At 43.1% G+C, this 12,875-nt stretch overlaps 1 long non-coding RNA gene across 1 annotated transcript in view; it reads right to left on the reverse strand.

Annotated features, from left to right (window-relative positions):
• Positions 1-5,027: 5,027 nt before the first annotated feature.
• Positions 5,028-12,875, reverse strand: part of LOC106726310 — a 9,074-nt gene continuing 1,226 nt past the window's right edge. The window contains exon 2 of the long non-coding RNA XR_001362359.1: positions 5,028-5,876. This is a non-coding gene — a long non-coding RNA (uncharacterized LOC106726310). The remainder of the gene's footprint in view (positions 5,877-12,875) is intronic.

The following is a 12,875-nucleotide window of genomic DNA, read 5'->3' on the forward strand; positions in this document are numbered from 1 at the left end:
AAAAAAAAAAAAAAAAAGCGAAGGGAAGGAGAGTCAGATATGTTGTTTGCTGAATTTTCTTAGAGGCAGGTGACTAATAAAAGATAAGGAGAGGCGTGCCCTCCCTCTCAGGAGCACGCCTGCCTTTCTTTACTTTTCTCACCTGAACACTAAGGGTCCCCACAAGACTTGCAACCAGGGAAGCAATGGGCAGCGCCAGTTCGTCCCAAGCTAAAACCCTGAGCCTGTCTCCAAGGCCCCCTTTTCTCTGACTATGAAGCCAACAGCAGCCCCACCTTGGCTCTCTCCTGTTGCTTCTTCAATCCCAAGCCCTTGTTTCACTGTCCCCAGCTTTAATAAATGTACTCTCAAAATAAAATAAAAAATAAAAGATAAGGTGAGGCCTCCCATGCTTGGGCAGAAATATTTTAATTCAAAAATAATTGTTGCCCTGCCAGTTTGGTTCAGTTTGTTGAGTGTCATCTGGTGAACCAAAAGGTCACCGGTTCTATTCCCAGTCAGGTCACATGCCCAGGTTGCGGTTCAGTCCCTGGTCGGGGTGTGTACGGGAGGCAGCCTATCGATGTTTCTCTCTCACACATTGATATTTCTCCCTCTCCCTTTCTGTCTCTCTAAAAATCAATAAAAAACCATATTTTTTAAAAAAGTAATTGTTGAACACTCACTCTGCAATTGGAAATATTAGCTGTTACTGGGCAGGTAAACAATGTAAGAAATGGTGTATGCCCTGGAGGAAACAGGCATTATTGAGACAACGCTTCTAAATATAACACAAGATAGCATTCGATTTTTCAAACAGTGGTAAAAATATTTTTGAGAAGGTAAAATCCAGAGGGCTGGAATCATTAGGTAAATATTAGTGGAGGAAGTGGAAATTGAACTGGCCTTGAAAGATGGGTAGTACTTAAATGGTCTAGTTCAATTATCATTGAATAAGTTCCCATAATATGCCAGGCACTGTGCTAAAATATAAGATGTGTGATATGTGGATGCTTATTTCAAGGAGATTATACTCTGGTGGAGAAACTGTACAGAAAGAAATCATACTGCAGTGTTAAACTTGCAGTGACAGAGGCCTACCTACATAGAGCAAAGGGATGCGTAATTAATAATTGCTAAATGTTTTGAGAGCTTACCACGTGTCTAGCCCCATGCTATGGGTTTAATTTACATCATCTCATTTAACCCTCAACAATTCTATAAAATAGGTAGTCTTCCTATTGCTATTCTACAAATGGCACAACTAAAACAATAACTTGCCCAAGTCACACAGCTTCTGAGAGTGAAGACAGGATTCACTGCATTGCCTGCAGAGGGATAGGGGAAAGAGTGATCAGGAAGGGTTTTATGGAGTGAGTTCTGAAGGATGAACAGGATTTCTCCAGAAAGGTAAGTGGAAATGGACATTTTGGTAGAGGAACCAATACTTAGAGAAGAATGAGACAATGTGGAATCTGGTGTTTTAGGAGTACCAGTATCGAGTGAGTCCTGGGGAGTAGCTGAAGACCAGGTCAGGAAAGTAGACAGGAGACATGGTCAAATCTGTGTTTTAGGTAGGTTGCATTGTCCCATGCACCAAGAAGTCACTGGTTTGATTCCCAGTCAGGGCATATGCCCGGGTTGCAGGCTCAATCCCCAGTGGGGGTTGTGCAGGAGGCAGCTGATTGATGTTTCTCTCTCATCGATGTTTCTCCCTCTCCCTTTCTCTCTAAAATCAGTAAAAACTTTTTTTTCCCCCCAAAAGAATATAACTGGAAGAGCAAGTTTAGCAAGGAAGATACTGAGTTGCGTTTTGCAGAAGGGTTGATTTGAGGTGACTGTAGGGCATCTAGGATTAGATGAACAATAAATTATTGGATCTTTAAGTCTAGACTCTAGAGGTTAGAGAAGAAGTCAAGATAGTATATTCTGCCCTCGCTGGTTTGGCTCAGTGGATAGAGCATCAGCCTATGGACTGAAGGGTCCCAGGTTCAATTTCAGACAAGGGCACATGCCTGGGATTCGGGCTTGATCCCCAGTAGGGGGCGTGCAGGAGGCAGCCACTCAGTGATTCTCATCATTGATGTTTCTATCCATCGCCCTCTCTGAAATCAATAAAAATATGTATTTTTTTAAAAGATAGTAGATTCTGTGGACTTAAAGATGTATCAGTAAAGCCATGAAAGTGAAAGCATTTAGAGCAGAAAGATTGTGGAGCTCTCCCTGATGAAAGCTAACATCTGAAGGGAATAGAGAGAAGGGACCAATAAAATAGGAGAATGAGGAATATGTGGTGTGAAGGGCAGTATAATGGAGGAACAGGATCAGTCCACAATGTAAAGTGCTATTGGAGGTTTATATGAAGTAAGAAATGTGACTGTCTCGCTTATATTGTTAAAAAAAAGTGCCCAAAATTTTCAGCCACATAATTTGTCAGAATTATGGTTTAGGGTGTATGTATCTACTTTTTGTACTTTTCAAGATGTTGGCAGTGAACATGTATTTGATAATTAGAGATCATTTAAATTTCAAAAACAATAAAATCACTTTTTTAAAATGGACTAAAGGGTGTCCAAATGAATTGGCAATTAGTAACCTTTTGAGACAAGTTTCAATGGGTTGGTAGAGGTAAAATCTTGCTTGTAGAACTGAGTGGTATGGGAAGGTTTTATTGTTGTTTTAGGATAGGAACGATTTAAGCACATTTATTGACTGGGTGAAAGGAACAAGTAAAAGTTGAAGCTCAATAGAAAATGATGGTAACCGAAAAGGGTTCTTCTGAAGAGGAGGGATTGAAACAAGAGCTCAGATGGGTGTGGTTAATTAAACAACAGTTCAACAAACATTTACTGAGCACTTACTATGTGCCAACCACTGTACAAGGCGAGGTCATGGGGTTAACTTAGTTGGGAAACCAGCTGAGTGAGAAATTGGTCTCAAGCAAGAGGATGTGCGTACATACACACACCCATACCCGGGCAGCTGGGTGTTGCTAGAGAATATATATACAGGGTGTCCCAAGAAAATGTATGCACACTTTGAATAATTATTAATTCCAATGGGTTAAATCTGAAAAGAAAGAAGCATCAATTGAGCTATCAGCTGTAAAGTGTGTATACATTTTTTGGGACACCCTATATAATCAGGAGCAGAGAACATATATTACTGTGTAGATCCTGGATCATGATTTGTAGACGTGAAGTGGACTGACAGGGGAGCAAAGGGATTAAAGGTGCTGGTAAAAGACAGTTCAAGGATTCCAGCTGATTCAGGCTAAGAAGAGTATGGTAGCCTGGCTGGTGTGGGTCAGCAGTTGAGCATCGAACCAGGAACCAAGAGGCCGTTGGTTTGATTCCTGGTCAGGGCACATGCCCAGGTTGTGGGCTTGATCTCTAATGGGGGCCGTGCAGGAGGCAGCCAATCAGTGATTCTCTCTCGTTATCAATGTTTCTATTTCTCCATCCCTCTCCCTTCCTTTCTCTCTAAAAATCAATAAAAGTATATTATTTTTTTAGAAAGTATGGTAAACTCTGGTCAAGAGAAATTTTGATAAAGGTCAAAGAGCAGATGATTAAGCTGGAAGCTCAGGACACAGTAGTCAAAATGATGTTAGAGTTAGAACTCTTCCATTTAATGACAAGACACTAAGAAGTGGAGTAAAGGTGAAGGTCACTGGAGTGTTAAGGAAGGAACTAAGCAAGTTCCTACATCCAGCTGTGAAGGTAGGTGGCTCATGTATTTGGGGTTTTATTCTGTTACCTCTTGTTAAACCCAACAGTGTTGTGTTTTTCTACATAAAAGGAAAACTAAAGTTTCTAGCTTAGAAAAATAACAAAAAAGGAGTGCTAGGTCAATAATATATTTAGATTGAAAAGACTGAATAGAATTTACACAGTACATGAACTTTTCTCAAATTATTTATATTCGTTAGGTCTACATACGCACCAACAAGCCTTGTTCTTGATTTAGTGCCAGCGACTTACCTCAGAGTCCCAAACTCAATTAGTAACACCAAACTTGTACCTATGCTAGAATATTTATATTTTTCACTGGAGATAAAACTCTCATGGTAGAAATTCAAACATTCAGACCTTTGAAGGGATTTTTTTAAAAATATATTTTATTGCTTTTTTACAGAGAGGAAGGGAGAGGGATAGAGAGTTAGAAACATCGATGAGAGAGAAGCATCGATCAGCTGCCTCCCGCACACCCCCTAATGGGTATGTGCCTGCAACCAAGGTACATGCCCTTGACCGGAATCGAACCTGGGACCCTTCAGTCTCCAGGCCGACGCTCTATCCAGTGAGCCAAACCGGCTAGGGCGGGATTTTTTTTTTTAAATTTTTTTCTTTTTTGAAGAGGCAACTTTTTACTGTTGCTAAAATCACCTCGTGTGGAAACCACCTCCTGGAATATACAGAGAAAAGTCCTGGCATCATCGTTCAGTGGTCATGAGTTCTGCTTTGGTATTAGGTACATGTCTGAAGCGTCTTTTATGGTTAGGAAAGCCTGAATCACCCTCAGACTTCCCTCCATTACATTTCTGAGTCATTTCCTCTTCATGACCCTACTGGGTACAACTAAGTATAAAAAAATCCCAAAGTACGGAGTTTGGGAACTAAAGGGCCATTAGAGATCATTCTGTTCAGTGCACTCGTTTTACAAATGATGAAACTGAGGCCACGAGAGTGTGCCTTTTACCTGGTTACACTGCCTCTGTCAGGCGCTTTTCCTATACTCAAGGCCCTCTTTGGGAGAAGCGAATTTCACAGCAAATTTGGGACTTGGATTAGATTTGTTGTTGTTAGAAGTAAACAAAGTAAATGAATACTTGGGTTGAAAGTGTGGAAGAAACTCAGGGCCAAAGGGAACAAGCTGGCATCCATGGTATCCCCTCAAGTAATTTGACCTATCACTGGAGCCCTTGACCAAGGAGAGGACTCCTGTAGGACCTGCACCTTCTAGCTCAGGGTTTCAACCTTGGGACTACTGACATTTTGGACCAAATACTTCTTTGTTGTAGGACTGTCCTGTGTGTTTTTTTGTTGTTGTTGTTGTGTGTTGTCTTGGTTTGGTTTTTTGTCCTGTGTGTCATAAGATAAATATTAACAGCATCTCCTTCCTCTACCCACTAGATGCTCGGTCAGGACCATCAAAAAGTCCCCAGACGTTACCAAATGTCCCTTGGGGTCCCCTGGCTGAGAGTCACTGTGCTGACTTAAGGGGCTCTCAGTACTCTGGCCTGGGCCCACTTAATCTCAGCGGTGCCTGTCCTTACTCATACACCCTTGTCCATGGCTTCTTTCCCTCTGGGGCCACCACACCATCCTTGGAGGGGATCCTCTGACCTCTCTGCCCGAAAGTGGCACCTGGAGTGAAAATGGGAAGCAAAAGTTTCTCTCTCTCTCTCTCCCCTCTTGCCCCAGGGGAATCCCCCTGACAGGATAGGAATTTACATAATTGGTTAAAAGAATACAAAGGTATGCAAGACTCGGTGCTTAATTGTGACTGTTGTGAATCAAGAAAAGACCTTAAGCCCCTTTCCTACCTTGAGGGTGAACTGGGAGGGATAATTGAAGGCATACCAAAGAAATCTGTGTTTTCTGCCTAGTTTCCCCCCCACCCCCCTCCCAGTCCTCACTAGTTCTCTCTAGTGCCCATATTTAGAAACCAAAAGCCTGTGCTGTCATAGAAAGACAGAAACCAGATGGTTGCTATGGAGATTTGTTTAAACACACACACACCCTAGCCTAGAGCATGGCTCAGGCTGAGTGGTAGGGGTGAAGAGCAGTTCTTTCCGGGACGTGTGTTTTTCTTAATTTCCTATTACCTTACCTCTTCTATCCTCCCACATTTTCTTCTCATTTCTGCTACCAGATGCCACTTCCCACTACACCCTCACCCAAGGATATTTTTTAGGGAGTGAAATAGAGAAGGAAAGAGAGAAAAACATCAATATCATCAAGCCCCGACCAGGGCCCAGGCTGGGGAGAAGCCTGCAACCTAGATTCGTGCCCTTGACGAGTATTGAGACCCTTTGGTCCGCAGGCTCTATCCACTGAGCCAAACCGGGAAGGGCACCACTGTTGTCCTTTGCCTCAGGAAGTCACAATTTAAGACTAGAATTACTTAATGTTTTTTAACCCACTCACCTGTAATAGGAGGATAATTATAATACAAACATTATATGGCTTTGTTAGGATTAAATATCTGTAAAGAAACTTGTATCATGGTGGGCAAAGTAGATGCTCAATAAATGGAATTTGTTCTTATGCTAAAATGAAATCCTGCCCTGGGGCACCTTTGGAAATCCTAGCTTGTGCTTTCTCTGAAAGTAGGAAAACGCTGTTGTGGGATTGGCCCTTGTCCTGGGGAGTAACAGGAGAGCAGAATTGTGGGGGAAGGAAGGTTTTGTTTTTTGTCTTTGTTGTATTCAGCTGGAAAGCTGTTTTGGAGGAAAAAAAAATCTGGGCATATGATCTCCTTTTCTGCAATTTGAAATGAAAGGCATAGGAAGGAAAGACAAGACAAAACCACCCTTACCCAGCTAAAATGAACGAGTACAAAGGAGGCAGAATGCTGTCTGGGCCTTTGACTGTGTCCGTGGAACAGGCTAGGGCTTGTTCCTACTATAGATTCTGTGCATGATGTCTGTTGAATTTTTTGGGGGGGAAAAACCTAAAAACATGGTATTTTCTAATACTAGATAGTAGGACAGGTAGTTCCACCCCTGGAAATAGGTAAGATTTCTCTTCATCCGCTTGAATTTACTGTAGAGCGATGTTCCTGCAGGAGGTCTTAACTCCTTCCAATGCACTGAGGAAATGGAAGAAAACATGCCCCGTGCATTTTCACCTCTGTTCTATTTCACAGAATAGATATTACTAGCCTACTTTTTGTTGTTAATCCTCACCCGTGGATATTTTTTCCATTGATTTTTAGAGAGTGGAAGGGAGGGGAGAAAGGCAGAGAGAGAAACATTGATGTGAGAAAATACATGGATTGGTTGCCTTCCCATGGGGGGTGGAGTCTGCAACCGAGGTACCTGCCCTTGACGGAAATGGAACCCGCAACCCTTCGGTGCTTGGGCCAGTGCTCTAACCACTGAGCAACCGACTCAGGCTATGCTGTTTTTTTACAGGTAAAAAACATTTCATTGTAAAATGGATGGAGAGATAAAATTATGTTGGGCGCCACTTTCTGTTGCCGGTGGATGTGGGGTTCTTGCAGTGTCGCAAGGAAAAGCATTTCCAAAGACCCAGAGGCGAGGGGGATTTATTTCGGAGGCAAAATGAAGGGAGTTCCTCAATGTCCCATCTCAGTCCATAGCATCATGGAAAATCAGGGTCTAAATAGAGTCAATGTCCAGAGATTCTTTGTCATGTTAAAGATCAGTTCCGTTCCGCCTTTGGTAAGTTAGCAGGAGTGGAAGGTGCCGTGCTGTGGCTTGTGGTAAGAAGACTGCTCCATCTTAGCTTTACTCTTCTCTCCCCGCCCCTCTGCCCCTCCTGCCCGTTTCTGCAGTCTCTCTTCTCTCTGCTCCCGCCCCCCGCGGCTCGTGCTGCGGCTTGGAAACCCCCCTGGCCTGAGCGCAAATCAGCCCCAGCGCTGTAGGTCCCTGCAGGGCAATGGGCAGGTGGGTGCCAGGGAAAGCAGAACGCTGGGAGCGGTGCGCACCCGCTGTTGCCTTGGAATGTGCTCCGACCGCGGGAAGCCTGGGGCCCATTCCTTTCCCCACTCGCAGCTCTGCGCGCCCAGCACAAATAAGGGGGTACCCTCTCAGCTGCGGTGCCAGCCGAGCTGCGTGTAGCCTAGGCGCACAGGTTCCATGCCCCTTTCGCTCCTCCCGCCTCCACCCCAGTTTGCTCTGTCCGAGGAGCAGCCAGCCATCACACGCTGCTAACCCGGGGTCCGTAGGGCATAGCTTGCAACCCCGCGGCTAGCCTCTTCCACCTCCCCATCCCTGCGGCTGCGTGAGCGACTGTCTCTGGATCTGGCCTCCACCTCCGGCCTCCCTGTGCCTTCATCCTGACGGTGCCTCTGCAGCCGGGCGCCAGCGGGGAGGAGCTAAAGTGTCGCTCTCGGCACAGCACGCAGTGCAGCCCGGCCGCAGAGGAAGCCACCAGCTGGAGCTGCACCGTTGGGACTCGGACTTCCGCCTGCCCGTGGCAACCGCTCCTTGCCAAGGTGGTGGAGAGAGCCACCAGCAGAGCAGCTGCTCATCAAGTCCCGACCCCTAGTCGGGGTGCGGGGAGAGGAGATGGTGTCACTAGGGCAACGGGAGCCCAATCGGTAGTCACACACTGACTGCTGATAAGGCTCCACACCTGGATAATTGTACAGTGGTCCACAGTTCTCGAACTTAATTCATTCCAGAAGGCTGTTCCAGAAGCGATTTGTTCGAAAACCAAATCATTGTCTTCCATTAGAAATAATGTAAATTGAATTAATGCATTCTAGACACACACACAGCCCAAAACAAAAACAAAACAAAACACAAAAAACCACCACAAAAATATTCACAGTACAATTTCCTGAGATGTTAACCACGAAAGGTTTAGCAGTAAACTGACATACTTGCAATTTGAAATGAAAGGCACTAATTAGTCAGTGTTTATTCCTTCCTGTACATCAGAGAGTTTATACTGGATAGAAATCTTGCAAACATTCTCTCCTTTGTTTGTCCCCTCTTAAAAATTCTCTTTAGCCAGCTGGTTTGGCTCAGTGGATAGAGCATTGGCCTGCAGACTGAAGGGTCCCAGATTCAATTCCAAACAAGGGGTTGCGGCCTTGATCCCCAGTAGGGGGTTGCAAAAGGGAACCAATCAATAATTCTCTCTCATCATTGATGTTTCTATCTCTCCCTCTCCCTTCCTCTCTAAAATCAATAAAAATATATTTTAAAAAATTTCTCTTTAAAAAAAAATGAATAACCCTGGCCAAGTGGTTCAGTTGGTTGGAGCATCATCCCATACACCAAAAAGGTTGGGGGTTTGATTTCTAGTCAGGGCACATATCTGGGTTGTGGGTTTGATTCCTGGTCGGGGCACATGTGGGGGGTCAGCAAGCAACTGATCAATATTTCTCTCTCTCACCCCATTCCTCTCTAAAGTAAAAAAACAAACATATCCTTGGGTGAGGATTAAAAAAATAGTAAACCAATTGCAGGTTAATATAAATGACATTTTTAAAAAATAGTGAGAAAAGTATCATTGTTTTACACTTTATAAATCTCTTAATACTTGACTTAATTAAAAGTAACTTGAGCCAAAACCGGTTTGGCTCAGTGGATAGAGCGTCAGCCTGCGGACTGAAGGGTCCCGGGTTCGATTCCGGTCAAGGGCATGTACCTTGGTTGCGGGCACATCCCCGGTGGAAGGGGTGCAGGAGGCAGCTGGTCGATGTTTCTAACTCTCTATCCCTCTCCCTTCCTCTCTGTAAAAAATCAATAAAATATATTTAAAAAAAAAAAAGTAACTTGAGCCCTGACCGGTGTGGCTCAGTTGGTTGGGTTCGTCCCGTGCACCGAGAGGTTGCTGGTTCTGCCAGCAGTGGACAAGAGGGTCTCTGGCCAGAGACAATACTCTGACCCCCCAGTTCTTGTCTTGCTTGTAGGGATAAATTCAAACGAGAGAACAAATAACAGCAAAAGCAGGCAAGGATTTACTTGTAGGAAAGCGATCACTCAAAGAGGACCTGAGCGGGCAATTCAGCTGGATGGACCCAAACGGAGTGCCCTGAGTGGGCAGGTCGGCTGTCTGAGATGGAACCGAATGCCCCCTTGGTTAGGATTTGGGATATTTATACCCCTAGACTGGAGTAGGTCTCAATAAGTTGCCCCCTCCCATGTTTCTTAAAAAAAAAAAAAAGTATCTTTAAGTTATAAGGCTGCTTCATCTAGGTGTTATTCACTGGTTGTTAGACCACATCCTAGAGAGCTCTGAATCTTTCCTGCTCACGTAAGGGCCTGCCTGCCACCTCCACTGTCTATTTTCAGTTTACCACATCTCATACTTACTTCTTCCAAGCCTCAGCTGCCTCTCCCAGCTTATACCTTTCTATTTGCTTACTCAGTTTGATTCCCCGTCAGGACAGGAGGCAGCCAATCGATGTTTCACTCTCGCATCGATGTTTCTCCCTCCCTCTCCCTCCCTTTTCCTCTAAAAATCAATAAAAATATATTTTAAAAAATAAAAATAGCTTGATTTTCTTATATGTTTATGCATTTTAATCTGTTTCGGCTGAAGTATTTGGAGAAAACCTGTCCTCATACAGATAAATAATTGTAAAAAAAGAGGAGAGATATTTTAATGCCCTTTTCAAATCATGTTGGATATTCTCCTTTGATTGTACACCAAATCATGATAAGTGGTAGTTTCTTTGAGGATAATTATAATGTATTTGAAACCATATCAGTGAACTTTTTGTATTACAAAAAAACCCATTGGTCTATTTTGCAATTTGAATGGATCTTCTACCCAAGCGTGATCATGCATTGATCACTTTGAAAATATTGGTTCACTCAGTTATGCAGATATTCCAAATGTTGATATATTTCATTATCCAATATAAAAAATAATAACATTCATTCAAATCACAACCAATCCCATCAGCAAAATCTTTAAGTGTTGGGAAACTGCCAAGTTCACTGTATAGATACAGGTTTTCCAAAAGTATAATTTTCACTTGAATTCTCAAATTTTATCATTGGCAACAAATATTATAAGTAGTTTTCCTTTAAGTCACAGGCTCACTTTGTTCATTTTTTTAAAAATGTATTTTGATTTTTAGAGAAAGAGGGAGAGAGAAAGAGAAACATGATGTGAGAGGGTAACACTGATCAGCTGCCTTCTGCATGCCCCCTACTGGGGATGGAACCTGCAACCCAGGCATGTGCCCTGACTGGGTATCAAACTGTGACCTCCTGGCTCAACTACTGAGCCACACAGGCTGGGTTCATTTTGTCAAACAGAATAGTAAATGCCATGCACTCAAGAATTGAGGTTTAATAAAATTAACCATTTTCACTGCTTCATCAAGGTCATTCTTTTTTTTTTTTAAATATATTTTATTGATTTTCCACAGAGAGGAAGGGAGAGAGATAGAGAGTTAGAAACATCGATGAGAGAGAAACATCGACCAGCTGCCTCCTGCACATCCCCCACTGGGGATGTGCCCGCAACCCAGGTACATGCCCTTGACCGGAATCGAACCTGGGACCTTTCAGTCCGCAGGCCGACGCTCTATACACTGAGCCAAACCGGTTTCGGCCATCAAGGTCATTCTTAAGTGAAACTGGCCCTTTTTTCATTGCAAGTGTGTGGCAGTAAAGAATACAATGACTACTAGTCCATTGCCTTGATATATGCTAAGGTATCAGCAGTTTTACCTCCATTGCTTTTGCATGATTAGTGAAAAAGGCAAATAATATCAAGTATTGTGAAAATACTTTTGACCGCACAGACCCCCAAAAAGGTCTTGGAGACTCTAGAGTTTGTGTACCCCACTTAGAAAACTGCTATCTTAGATCCTTACAATTTCATGAGGTAGGAATACTCTCACTTTACAGGTGAGCAAACATACTCAGAAACTAAATCATCTGCCCAAGGTCCCTGAACTGGAAGTGGTAGGGCTGAGTTGATTTGATTTGAAAGCCTGTGTTCTCACGCAGCCCCTCTCTACTGTATATTTCACCACTGGTGGTTCCTTGAATATATCACACTGTTTTGCTTGTTTGTTTTAATTTTATTTTATTGTTAGCAGTATTACAGATGTCTCCCATTTTCTCCCTTTGCCCCCAACACCACACTGTTTGGGCTCTGTACTTTTGCATATGCTCTTCTCTCTGCTTAGAATGTTTTGCCCTGGTGAACGCTCACACACAGTTCAATACCCACCTCAAAATTACTTTCTCCTGAGGTAGAGTCAATTGCTCCCTCCTCTGTGTGCTTATGTATTTTTTAAAGAATATTTTGTAATAGTCTATGTGATCAACTGTTATTCTTTTTTTTTTAATATATTTTATTGATTTTTTACAGAGAGGAAGGGAGAGGGACAGAGAGTTAGAAACATCAATGAGAGAGAAACATCCCCTACTGGGGATGTGCCCGCAACCAAGGTACATGCCCTTGACCGGAATCAAACCTGGGACCTTTCAGTCCGCAGGCCTACGCTCTATCCATTGAGCCAAACCTGTTAGGGCTGTGCTTATGTATTTTGCTCATTAGTCTAAATTTGGCACCAAATACGTTGTTTTTCATTTTAATGTCATATTTGTCAAATTTTTTCCTCTATGGTTACTGCTTCTCATATGTTAATAATGCTTTCCTACACTGAGGTCACAAAATATACTCCTATATATACTAGGTGTACCGGTAATAGTGCGGATTTTGTAATCAAAGAAAACATGATAATTTCAAGAGAAACATCAAAAGTGCTTTATTCAAAGTAATGTCCATCACTAGCTACACATTTTCCACATCTTTCAGGTAATTTGTGGATACTGTCCCAATAGAACTTTTCTTGTTTTGAGGCAAACCATTCAGAGACTCAATTTTCCACTTCTTCGTACATGGAAAGTGCTGCTGTGAAAGTGCGTGTGCCATCAATCAGAACAAGTGGTCATCTGAAGGAGCAAGGTCTGGTGAATATGGTGGGTGGGTTAATACTTGCCAGGCAAGATCTTTTAACGTGTCTTTAACTGGTTTTGAAGTGTGTCATGGTGCGTCATCATGAAGCAAAATTACTTTGCCGTGTCTTCTGGCCCATTCTGGTCGTTTTACGATCAAAGTGTGGTTCCAATTGATTATTTGTTGTCGGTAGTGATTAGTATTAACGGTTTCACCTGGTTTTAGAAGCTCATAATACACCACACCTTCCTGATCCCACCAAACGCA

Source organism: Myotis brandtii, unplaced genomic scaffold (genome assembly GCF_000412655.1).
Source record: "Myotis brandtii unplaced genomic scaffold, ASM41265v1 scaffold250, whole genome shotgun sequence".
Classification (NCBI taxonomy): Eukaryota; Metazoa; Chordata; class Mammalia; order Chiroptera; family Vespertilionidae; genus Myotis; species Myotis brandtii.